We start from the raw sequence: 13025 nt of genomic DNA on the forward strand, positions 1-13025 counted from the left end.
TGTGAATGAGGACACGGAGGCTGGCGCGTGGATCAGCCGAGGGGCGGGCGAGAGGTTATCATTGGAAAACGGCCTCCAGAGGAAACGACGTGGATGTCCCTGATCTCCATCAGCTCTTCTCTGCTGTTTTGGGTACCTCTGCCCCCAACCCTTCCCTCTGCTCTCCCATCCAACAGTGAGCCCCTACAGTTCATCCTTTGAGGACCTGGGGACCGCTAGAGCTGCTCCCCTGCGTTTGTAGAAAGCTGGAAATCTGGAGTGTCCATCTCCCCACCAGGCAGCCCGGTGAGGACGGCCCCAGATCCCAGCATCTGGTCAGGAGCATCGAGGACAAGACCGGAGCAGGACGAGAGGAGGGGACACAAGTTGAGAAGTGCTGAAACACTCGATCCTCAAAACAATCAGCACATCATGCAGTGTGTGTAGAAATCAGGGAGAATGTAAAAACCCACGAGTCAGAAGAACAACGTTGTCCATAGAGACAGGCTCACTCTTGCCTACTTTTCCTGTCGCCTCACCCTCCTAAGTGGTTCCACACAGCGCTCCTGAGATGTAGTGTGAGCCGGCACTCTCCGCTAGATGCGTCCCCCTCTTTGGGGGACAAGGTCTGAGCTGGGGTTTTCTTTTTGCCTCAAGGAACGTAAACCCTCCCCAGCCTATAATCATCTTTCAAACAGCTCCATCTGGCTTCCAAAGGGCCCTCTCCTGGAAGTGCGCCCGCTCAGGACACCTCCCCGAGGCCCCCGGGCCTGGCCCCGCTCAGCCCTTCCCGGTCCCCGGGGTGACCCAGCGGGACTGCTTTTCACTGCCGTTGTACTTCCTGTGGTCTTTTTCTTCTGGTGATAATTTTAGTTCATTATCCTTCTTTTCTCTTTCACACAGTGGGACCCAACATGAGGGAAAGTTTCTGTGGAAAGTGGTATTTATTTTCCTATGTCCCCAGGTAATACGCTAAAGCTTTTGACTATATTAAAGTCTTTGTGTGGATCACAACAAACTGGAATGTTCCGAAAGAAATGGGACTACCAGACAACCTTTCCTGCCTCCTGAGAAACCCCTATGCAGGTCAAGAAGCGGCAATTAGAACCAGACATGGAACAGCAGACTGGATCAAAATCGGGAAAGGAGTACGTCAAGGCTGCATACTGTCACCCTGCTTATTTAACCTATATGCAGAGTACATCATGAGAATCGCTGGGCTGGATGAAGCTCAAGCTGGAATGAAGATTACCGGGAGAAATATCAATAACCTCAGATATGCAGATGACACCACCCTTATGGCAGAAAGTGAAGAGGAATTAAAGAGTCTCTTGAGGAAGGTGAAAGAGGAGAGTGAAAAAGCTAGCTTAAAACCTAACATTCAAAAACCAAAGATCATGGCACCCAGTCCCATCACTTCATGGCAAATAGATGGGGAAACCACAGAAACAGAGACAGACTTTATTTTCTTGGGCTCCAAAGTCACTGTGGACAGTGACTGCAGCCAAGAAATTAAGAGATGCTTGCTCCTTAGAAGAAAAGCTATGACTAACCTAGATAGTGTACTAAAAAGCAGAGACATTACTTTGCCAACAAAGGTCCATCTAGTCAAAGCTCTGATTATTCCAGTAATCATGTATGGATGTGAGAGCTGGACTATAAAGAAGGCTGAGAGCTGAAGAATTGGCACTTTTGAACTGTAGTGCTGGAGAAGTCTCTTGACAGTCCCTTGGACTGCAATGAGATCCAACCAGTTGATCCTAAAGGAAATCAATCCCAAACATTCATTGGAAGGAATGATCCTGAAGCTGAAGCTCCAATACTTTGGCCACCTGATGTCAAGAGCCAACTCATTGGAAAAGACCCTGATGCTGGGAAAGTTTGAGGGCAGGAGGAGAAGGGGATGACAGAGGACAAGGTGGTTGGATGGCATCACCGACTCAATGGACATGAGTTTGAGCAAGCTCCTGGAGATGGTAAAGGACAAGGCTTACTTCAGTCCGTGGGGTCACAAAGAGTCGGATGCGCCTGAGCAACTGAACAACAATAAAATCCCCAGGTTATGTGAAGTTTGTTCTGTTAAAGGCATTGGGCTTGTGTAATCTTACTTTTATTGTCGATCAGTGTAATCGTGAGGATGTTTGGAAAGATTTGGATTTAGTCAGTTGCTATTATTTCGGGCCCCAAGAGTTTTCCGGCCTCTGAGTTTTGACCCTTTACAGAGGGTCTGGAGAATGCAGAGGCCGCACCCTGCAGCTGCCCCATTTCACCCTTCCCCTGAGGACACTCTCCCCACCCCAGGCTGACAACATCAGTAGTAGGAAATGTGAGGCAAAGAAGAGCAGATAGACCTTCACATTCAAAGTAATGCACAGAAAATAATAACCCTCCCTGAAAACACTGCACAATTCATTACAATTCATGAAGCTCTGCTATGAAAATCAAAACCCCATCAGGCCGAAGCTCTAACTACACATGTAAACAACTGCAGACTCTTAAGTGAAGTATAATGTCAGATTCTTGCTTATTATTTCATTACTTGCTCTATGGTGGCAAATGAAATGCTGGGACACCGGAGGGAGAAGGGACTGCCGGTTCATGAGGTTCGTAATGTACATGTCAGATGCCATCTCCTGGCGAGAGCGCGCCTGTACTTCTGAGCCACAGATGCCTTTTATCTTTGATGGTGTGCTGGAACAGGCTGTGATAACGGTATCTGCCCTATTTGTAGAAAATGTAATGAAAAAGTTTAAAAGTCATCCAGATGTCTCAGTGGTAAGGAATCCGTCTGCCAGTGCAGGAGACGTGAGTTCAGTCCCTGGGCTTGGAAGAGCCCCTGGAGGAGGAAACGGCAGCCCACTCCAGTATTCTTGCCCGGGAAATCCCACGGACAGAGGAGATACAGCACATGGGGTCACAAAAGAGTTGGACGTGACTTAGTGACGGAGCACATTATTGAATCAGAGTCAAACAGGTGTCTTCCAAATAAGGTCTGTGATTACATGGATGTCAGTTTGCCGGATGTGATAGTATACCACGTGATGTATGCTATTACCACTGGCAGAGGCTGAGTAACAGGTGTAAGATGCCTCCATATACTTATCTTTGCAATGACATAGTGTAACTATGTCAAAAAGGCATGTTAAACATTTGAACAGCAACAACAAAAAAGGTTTCTTCCAGTTCTCCAGGAAAAGCTTTTGGTTTGAAAGCTAGGATGGTGCTCATTACTGGCGATCTAAGAGACAGGCTCTGCAGATACATTGCCCAGCAACCTCAGTTCCCTGGCAGATGATGTCGTCTATAAATGCCCTGTAAACGGAGCCAGGCTGCATGAACTTCAAGAACCGATCTGCCCTGATACCCACTGCTACCTACACGGCTGCCTCAGTGCTTCAGCTGACAATGGCCCCGGAACCCCATGTCTGAAATCTTCCTGAGCATATCTCAGGAACTATGCAAAACTACTTGGCTGTGTGTGACAGGCTGAATAAAAGCCCCCTAAGCTATCAAGTTTTAACTCTCAGAAAAAAAGGGGGTCTTTGTAGATGTAAGTACGATGGAGTGGGTAGATTATTCTGGATTTTTCGTCTGGGCCCTAAATGCAATCACAAGTGTCCTTAGAAGAGAGAGACTGGTACAGATTCTGCACAGACACACTCAGAGGAGAGGGCGACGGGAAGACAGGGCTGCCCTTGAAGACCTGAGAGATACGGTACGAGCGGAGGAAGGCTGGCAGTGACCAGAGGCTGGAAGAGGTATAGGTGTCCACAGGACACCTCCATCTCAGCCCAGTAATAAGGATTGGGAAATTCCGGCCTGAAGAACTGGGAAAAGACACGTTTTTGTTGTTCTAAACCACCACCTTTGTGAGAAGGTGTCATAGAGGTCACAGGAAACTGATATAGCAGGACAGGAGGGAGCTCGCGGTAGCCGCCCTCATGCTGAACGTGAGTGGGGGCCTTTGGACCTGCGGGTGCAGCACCCGACACGGAGTCAAGGGGCTTCCCTGCTCGTTGCTCTCTGAGGTCTGTGGACACAGAGGTAACAGCACATTACCGAATCCTGCTTCTGTTGTGACTGCTACGCTCGGCGGGGGGTGGGGAAGGAGCCTTCTAAAAGCAAGCATCTTTGTAAAAATCTCATATTGCAACTGACACATTCAAATGCTGATCGGTCCTTCATTTTGTCCTATGATATCCTGTGTATGTAGTCTAATTAGTTCCAAACTGTCCTCCCCTTGGCTCTCTATGTTGCAACTCAAACTGTGATTTATAGGTGAGCATGGCTGTCATCACCTGGGAATGGGTAGAAATGCAGAGTCTCAGGCCTCACCCAGACTTGCTGAATCAGAAACTGCCCTTCGACAAGACGCTGGGTGATAGTACTGTGCCCGTTATCTGAGAAGCTCTGCTCTAGGACGTGGAAAATCAGTACCGTGACCTCACACAGCTAAGTCTGCGTGTGAATCCCCCTTCCGCTGAGAAATACCAGTGTTTTAAAACACCCTGCCACATGTGTGGCTACAGCACCTACTTCATTGGTTCGGACATGATACATCCCATTAATAACACTGTAAACAAGCAGTTTCTTTAGGAAATAAAGACTGTGTCTTCTCCCTCACATTCGCTAGAACACAGCTTTTATTTGGGGCTCCCCGACTGCCAGGCTTCATGCTGTTTTCATCAAGCGGTGTTATTCTGGGCCCAGCTGAGAAGGGCAAGCTCAGCCCTGCTGGATTTTTCCTTTCTTACTGTCGCTTGCTTAGAAGTCAGCAGGCTCCACCTCCTTTGGTACCCAGTTTGTGAGCTACGTGGGTGTTCCCCGAGCTTGTAATTGCACAGAGTTTGTTTGGGAGCAGTCATGTTTCCATAGTTCCAATTGCTGTTTGTCTGCCTCCCCATAACCAATGTTTTCCACCTCAGGGAGGCTTGGGCGGCCAACTTGCTCCTACTGGTCCCCCTAGTTTACAGCAGGGTAGCACTCTGACCTGATTTCACAAAACCACACGGTGCTCTCTCCCCATGTTACCCTAATTCTTTAGTTTATATTATTTAGAGTTTGCCCTGTTTTATTAGGATTAAAGCAAAAGAATTGATGCTTTCGAACCATGGTGTTGGAGAAGACTCTTCAGGGTCCCGCGGACTGCAAGGAGATCCAACCAGTCCATCCTAAAGGAAGTCAGTCCTGAATATTCATTGGAAGGACTGATGCTGAAGCTGAAACTCCAATACTTTGGCCACCTGATGCGAAGAACTGACTCATTTGAAAAGACCCCAATGATGGGAAAGATTGAAGGCAGGAGGAGAAGGGGACGATAGAGGATGAGATGGTTGGATGGCATCACCGACGTGAACTTGAGTAAGCTTTGGGAGTTGGTGATGGACAGAGAAGCTTGGTGTGCAGCAGCCCATGGGGTCACAAAGAGTCGGACACAACTGAGCGACTGAACTGAAAGCAAATGTTGGACCCAGACTTTAAGCTATTCCAGCCTAAACTGCATTGACATGAAAGAGGCATTCTTGAAGCTAATACATGTGGACACACTCATTTTTTTTCCTATTTGTTTTTAGAGAAAATAATTCTCTGGTCTATATTTGTCCACTAGAATATTGTCAGTGATCACCAAGATAGAAGGAACCGAAAGAATAGCTAATTGTTCAGAGAAAATCTCTTTACTAATGACATTAAATAAAAGAAATACAGACCTCACATCAAACTGACTTAAATTATAGTTCTTTCCTTTGGAGTAAGGCCTCCTAAGGCTACAAACTATGCTATCAAACCCCAAAACAGCAAATAACCCAGGAAATCGGTGGGCAGAATAAATATGAGCCAGTCAAGTTTAATTCCCCTCTCTTGGCGAGGAAAAGCAGTTAGAGAAAAAATCAGAATGGATTAAAATGCTGCCCATTCTTCAAACCAAATATTTATTTAAAATAACCATATGGCCAAAACTCCCCCCCCCCTTTTTTTTACTGATTTCATATTTGTCTTTGGTTTCTCTTTCCTCCTGGGCAAACTGTGAAATGAATGGCTATGATTTTAAATAGAATAAAGTGACTTTAAATGGAAACTATACAGCAAAGTCAGATTTATTTCAATGTGAGAACCTCATGCGAGCAAATGAAGGCATTATTTTTGCCCAAAGGGAAGATTTCCTAGACACCAACACCTCTGAAGTTGCTATTTCCGATAAGCATTGCTCCTATTAGTATGATATTTCATAATATATATTGCCAGACACCAATTCTAACTCAAAATTAGGATAGATTCTATTATTCAGATAGTAATCAGCCATCATAAAAGTGAAAATGCCTTTATTGTTGCAGATGAGTATTGTGTTCAAAACAACACATGAAGTGAAGGATGATATCTAAAAAGTTTGAGTATTTACAGAAAACTTTTACAAAACCATGCAGCAAATTCTACAGGACCCAACTGAGATAAGAAGGAAAAAAATGATCAATGTGACCTTGTCCTGGTGGGAAAACCTTGGGTCAAGCAACCTTTCTGAGACTACTCTTTATTGCAGCATGAAAGTGTATTTTTATCTGCATGCCTGATGGAGTGCTTGAGCATGTGAAATGAGATTCCCCCAGATCAAGCACCCGTCCTCTGGCCATGGTAGTTCAGTTCCTTGCTTGTTTGGTGTTCTTGTTGTCAGCAACTACAGGTTAAGAGCTTTCCTTTTAGTGTGCAAATTATATACCAATATTAAAAATAATTCCCCATAACCTGCTTCATTTCTGTCCCCAAAATATCCACACACAATCCCAGTCCCCTAGGGGCCAGAGCAAATGTTTGCTTGTGTGTGACTGAGATTATCTCCTTTTCTCATCACTCTTACTCCTCACTTTTGACCCACTGAGCACCCTGATTCTTCTGGTCCCCATCTCTGAAGTGGTAAATCTCTATTTAGCCTGAAACAGAGAGACCTGAGATTCCGGTCTTGACCAGGTCACAGGGGGTGACAGATAGCCTCACTCTGTGACAGGGTCTTCTGCGTGAGGTCCCACAGGAAGCCTTAGCATCTCCGAGACCTACTGATAGTTTGTACTCCTTGTCAACGGGTGCAGGGAAGAACATGTCACAATACCTTCTTGTGAATTGAGTCAGCAAATGTAAATCAAGGACTCATACAAATAATTTGCAGCTATAACTTCTTTTAGTTTGCATTATTTAGATCTTAAGTATCTTTAGAAATAAGATGCTGTAATTATATACCAACTCAAAGTAGTAGCAACAGAAAATATAATATACTGTCCCCAAGCAATGTATGTCATCCTATGCTGATAGTTTGATCAGCCCATAGATGTTATATACACATATAGTAAACTCAGATTTTTTAAGAATTACTGGACTTGTGCATGTTACTTAGCTTTTTTTTTTTTTTTGGATTTTCACTTGAAAACCAAGAATAATAATATTTTCTTTATAGGACTCTTGAGAAGATTGAAATAAGAAATAAAGGAAGAAAGAGGGAAATAAAGGAACTTATACACAGTGGTGGACTTCCCACCACTATGGGCTCAGTGCTAAAGAATCTGCCTGCTAATGCAGAAGATGCTGGAGCCTCTTGGAGTGATGTCTATGGAGACATGGATCGACCCCTGGGTCTGGAAGATATCCTGGAGGAGGAAATGACCACCCATTCCAGTATTCTTGCCTGAAAAATTCCATAGACAGTGGAGCCTGACGGGCTGTAGTCTATGGGACTGCAAAGATTCGAAATGACTGAGCATGCACACAAGCATACATCGTGGTTCTCGAGTATTACCTCCTGTTTATTCCCGGGTAACAAATATTTATTGACTATCATGTATTAGTTTAGGTATTGGGTTACCAGGGCCAACAAAGAGCTTACTTTATAGTAGTGCCTGCATGCTCAGTTGCTAGGTTGTACTGACCTCTTTGAGACTCCATGGACTGTAGCCCGCCAGGCTCCTATGTCCATGGGATTTCCCAAGCAAGAATATTAGAGTGGGTTGTCATTTCTTTTGCCAGGGGATCTTCCCAACCCAAGGATTGAACTCATGTCTCCTGCGTTGGCTGGTGGATTCTTTAGCACTGAACCAACTGGGAAGACCATTCGACTTGGTAGAGTCTAACAGATGAATAAATATACAAGATAATTTCAGACAATGATAAGACCTATAAAGCAGTGACTGTATCAGTTAACTATTACTATGTAGTAAAGTACCCTAAAATTCAGTAACTTAAAACAATAAGCATTCATTGTTGCTATAGATCACCTAGATGACTCTCCTGGACTCACTCAGCTTCACTTCTTAATCAGTGGTCAGCTTCACGTTGGGTCAATGACTCTGCTAATCTTGACGTGAGTCTTTAACGTGTATGATGATCAGCTGAACCACGCTGAGGGACCTGGGTTCTCCTCCACGTGAACTGTCACCCTTCAGCAGGCCATGCCTGAGCGCATGTCACTGTGGTTTCCTCCTATTGGCCAGATCAAACCAACAAGACCCCACCTCTTGATGGGAGGAGCTGAAAACTTAAGAGGAATGCATACAGACAGTAGTAATTACTACTACTTTTGAAATTGGTCTATTCTAGCGACACATTAAGGACAGCAGTCAGAGAAACTTCTTCAAGTAGCTAAGTTATTCTTTGAGTTAAGAATAACCTGGTTAGCAGTACCCTGATACTAAAGCCAGATGAGGACATTACAAGAAAAGAAAATTACCCCTGATCAATACAGATGTAAAAATATTCAACAAACTCATAGCAAACTGAATTCAAGCACATTTCAGAAGGATTATACACCATGACCAAGTAGGGTTTATTCTTGGAATGCAAAGATGGTTCAACATATACAACTCAATAAATCTGTGGCACCACATTAATAGAATGAAAAATAAAATTCACATGATCATCCCAGTAGATGTAAAAAAAGCATTTGACAAAATACAACAACCTTACATGGTAATAACCCTCAACAGTTTGGATACAGAAGAAATATACATCAACATAACAAAGGTCACAGAGGACAAGCCTAAAGCTAACAATACACTCAATGAAAAATTGAAACTTTTCTTCTAAAATCAGGATAAGGAACTCAAGAGTAGAAGTGGAACAGCTAAAGATCTAAGATTATAGGATCCACAGTTGGGTTGGTTTTTTTGTCAAGATCAAAAACAATGTCGCTGCTTCCACACTGAACCCCTATCTTATAGATCCTCCCCATCTCTCAAAATCTACAGAGGCATTCAAGGTTGGATTTCCAGATGTAATGCATACAGACCATTTGTTATCGCAGAAAACATTAAGCATTTCTAAAGTAGATCACTTCCATCCCTTCTCCAAATACCATGGGGTCTTTCGTTCTAGGGCAGGATCGTTGAATTTTCCTAAATAGTTTCATTTGATTATTTTTTGCTTGTTTGTTTTATCCTCACAAAAATTTTCCCTCCAGTGACTCAAAGTAAAGAAAAGTCTAACTCAAGGCACAGTGAAAATAGAAAAAGAAACTACAAGAGGTAGAAGGACAGGTCAGAGCAAAGCAAGATTTTGACCCACCTCCCCATAACATCCCCATGGTCAGTAGTATACTAGTTGCTTTAATGTATAAGAAATGGAGTATCTAAGCTAGGAGTCAGAAAGCTTGGTTTCCAACATGTTCTGCAATCTGAAACAATCCAGCATCCTTAGAAAAAGTCCAAATTTCTTGTTTAAATTTCTATAAGCCACTAAAAGTTGGATTCTATAACCTGGGATAGAATTTTGGAAGCATGGATTTTTCAGAAGCATGGGTTGCTGGGGCACAACGGTTTGAGTTCTCTTGACTCATCTAAAGTTTGTACTTCTAAGATCCACCGAAGTGTGGACCTACCTGCCATTGCCTCCTCCCTCCCTGTCTTTCCACCTGCCCAGGCTTAAGCTTGCCAGCAAGGTCCTCACGCTCCCTCCCCAGCTCTGCCTGGATTTCCTCTGCCCCAAGTACCTGTTCCGTGAGCCAGCTCCTGGGTTTATGATTACACCACACCAGGTCCCCTCCATACAGGTGAGCATCTTGGCTAAACTCATTATCCAGGAAATCTCATGTTTTTTGTTTAGAAATATGTCTTACTTGCTTATTTATTTAAATGTTTGTTTTATTTAATAACCAAAGTAAATCTTATTTTATTAACATTCAAAATAAGATGTATTTTGGTTGTTCCGTTATAATGTTGTTCTTAAAATTCATATTTTCAGGGAGTTATCAGTTTTCCTGTGTCTCTCCCCTGGATACATGTTATCAAACTTTTGTTTGACTTCCTCTTGTTAAGAAATGTTTTTCACATAGTGTCTCCAAAATGAATACCCCCACCAAGAATATTCTACTCTGCTTTAAGGCTTTCAAAACTTCAACAGAATGTTTCAGTCAGCTGCCCACTTTCTCTCTTTTGACTTCAGCAGCCCTTGAGCTGAGCTAAAGAGATCTAAACTTTACTGGTCTTTTACAAGACGATAAAATGTAGGCCCAGGCAGCCAATGGACCCAGACCTGGAGGAACTGGCCTCTTTTATCTCACTAACTCCTACCATTCCTCTGGAGGCTCGGTGTGGATGCTGCCTCCCTGGGGAAGTTTCTTCCCGCCTCAGGACTGTTACCCCTGCCCTGCTGTTGTTCCCATAGCAACCTCTCCTGCTCCTCTTATGAACTGCTCAACAGAAATAAAATCACCTGTCTAATTTCTGTAGGTTCTCCTCTCTCTGCTACACCCTAAGCTTCTTGAGGACACAGTTGCTATTTCCCTGCTAACTTGGACAGACCTTTATCTGTTGTAGGTATTCAAAAATATTTATTGAAGACTATAGAGACATAAAATTTATTAAGTTCTGTGTGTTAGGGAGTATGATAAGCATCAGGTTGAGCTTGTTTTTGCCTACCCAGCGTCCATTTCCCCTTCTGGTAAATTCATCCTGGGATTCCTTTGGTAAAATCATTTCTCCCACACCCCTGATTAAGTGCTTTGACTAAGGCAAATCCCACTCTAGGCTCTGAGGAGTGGCATATGAACCAAGACTGGTATGTTAAGCATCTTTGACCAAGATTCAGTGTAAATTTTCTGCCCAGCTCTAATTAATAAATTGATTCTCTCATAAAGTATTGAAGTAAGCAATAAAAATTCTCAAAGGGGTTTTCAACAAAAGGCCTTTACATTTCTGCCCAAAGAGAACTGTCACATAGCATGAGTCCAGAAATTCTCTTTGGGATGTTTATAAGCCAAATTTTCTAAAAGTCTGATGGTATACCTGGCCAATTGTCAAGCCCCATCCTTCTGACCACAGTGAGTGGTTTGGGAATGGAAATGAGACCCGAGGCTGAGAACTTAGTTGGGACTCTTGGCAAAAAAAGATCCCTCTTCCCACAGAGTTGACTAAGCCTGGAGCTGCCTCTGGCCACCCTTGAGAGGAGCTGGCCTTGGAACTGGAGTGAAAATGCAGACTTGGAGAAGAAAGATCCTGATGAAACCCTTTGGGCACCTGGATCTAACTACGTTTGAAGTAAGACTGATCTTAGACTTGCTAAAACTTCTTTTTTTCTTTAAGCCAGTGTGATTTCGGTTTCTGTTATTTTCAACTGAAAAGTCTTAACAAATGCTATGTGCAGAATCATGTTGAATTAATATCTGCAGATAGCTGTTGTTAACTTTCTGGTTTAGAGGCTTAGCAACTGGTACCTAGGGACTGACTGCCACTATGTGATCTCTCCCAAGGTCACACAATTAGTAAGTGACAGAATCAAGAGCTAGGACATGGTTCATCATGGTTACAAATGTCAAGTTTTAACCACTGTACACACTGCCATGCACATGGTGGGGGGGTGGTGGTGGCAGAAAATAAAACAGAAAGGCCAACAAAACCATGAAAATTGTCCGAACACACGGCTTATTAAGAGAACTCACTCTCTGGACCCACATGGTTCCATGTGCAAGGTGTAGTCCAATGGAGAAGGGGAAGGGGGGTCTGGCATGTTCCCTTGCTTGTAGGAGAACGTGTTAGAGGCATTCACTGACAGTGAAACATGAATTTTTACTTACCATGGCACAGCTCCCTTCTTGGTAACGTGTTGTCCTTGAGATTTCACAGAAGTGTTTCTGTGAAATACTCTCCAAGTATTTCTGGGAGACTTAGAGATTCTATTCTCATCCAGGTGTATCATATGTAACGAGGGGGCCTGGAAAAGGAAAATGAATTGGTTGTTGCAGGCCACACCATGAAGGTTAAAAAGGGGCCAGGTGGGGAGTTCTCCACCCTCCCTGTTTCCAATATGGTTCGGAATACCTGTTGACCTCACACAGATCAGAATGGCTATGATTAAAAGATCTACAAACAGTAAATGCTGGAGAAGGTGTAGAGAAAAGGGAACCCTCATGCTATGTTGGCGGGAATGTAAATTGATATAGCCACTATGGAACACAGCATGCAGGTTCCGTAAGAAACTAAAACTAGACCTGCCATATGATACAGCAGTCCCACTAAGGAAACCAGACTTCAAAAAGATACACATACCCCAATATTCACAGCATCACTATTTACAACAGGCAGGACATGGAAGTGGCCTAAATGTCCACCAACAGAGGAATGGATAAAGAAGATGTGGTCCATATATTCAACGGAATGCTACTGAGCCATAAAAAGGAACAAAATTGGGTCATCTATAGTGACATGGATGGATCTATACAGCATCATAAGTCAGAAAGAGAAAACTGGAACCTAGAAAAATGATAGAGATGATCTTATTTTCTGCAAAGCAGAAATGGAGACACACGTGTAGAGAACAGACATAGGGACACCAAGGGGGAGGAGCTGGGAGGAGCTGGGAGACGGGCCGACACAGACGCACGGTTGATACCCTGTGTGAACTGGACGACCGGTGAGAACCTGCTGGAAGTACCGGAACTCTGCTCAACGCACTGTGGTGTTGTGAATGGAGAGACAGTCAGACAGGAGGGGACACATGTACACGGATGACTGATGCGTTTTGCTGGACGGCAGAAACTAACGCGACACTGGAAAGTGACTGTACTACAATATAAG

At 43.8% G+C, this 13025-nt stretch overlaps 1 protein-coding gene across 2 annotated transcripts in view; it reads right to left on the reverse strand.

Annotated features, from left to right (window-relative positions):
- Positions 1 to 13025, reverse strand: part of RARB (retinoic acid receptor beta) — a 1138330-nt gene that overhangs the window by 929015 nt on the left and 196290 nt on the right. For both annotated transcript variants that reach the window (XM_070459826.1, XM_070459825.1), the window contains one exon: positions 12026 to 12162. The gene's annotated coding sequence lies outside the window, so the exon portion shown is untranslated. The remainder of the gene's footprint in view (positions 1 to 12025; positions 12163 to 13025) is intronic.

The sequence above is a fragment of the Odocoileus virginianus genome, chromosome 32, assembly GCF_023699985.2.
Source record: "Odocoileus virginianus isolate 20LAN1187 ecotype Illinois chromosome 32, Ovbor_1.2, whole genome shotgun sequence".
In the NCBI taxonomy this organism is placed as follows: domain Eukaryota; kingdom Metazoa; phylum Chordata; class Mammalia; order Artiodactyla; family Cervidae; genus Odocoileus; species Odocoileus virginianus.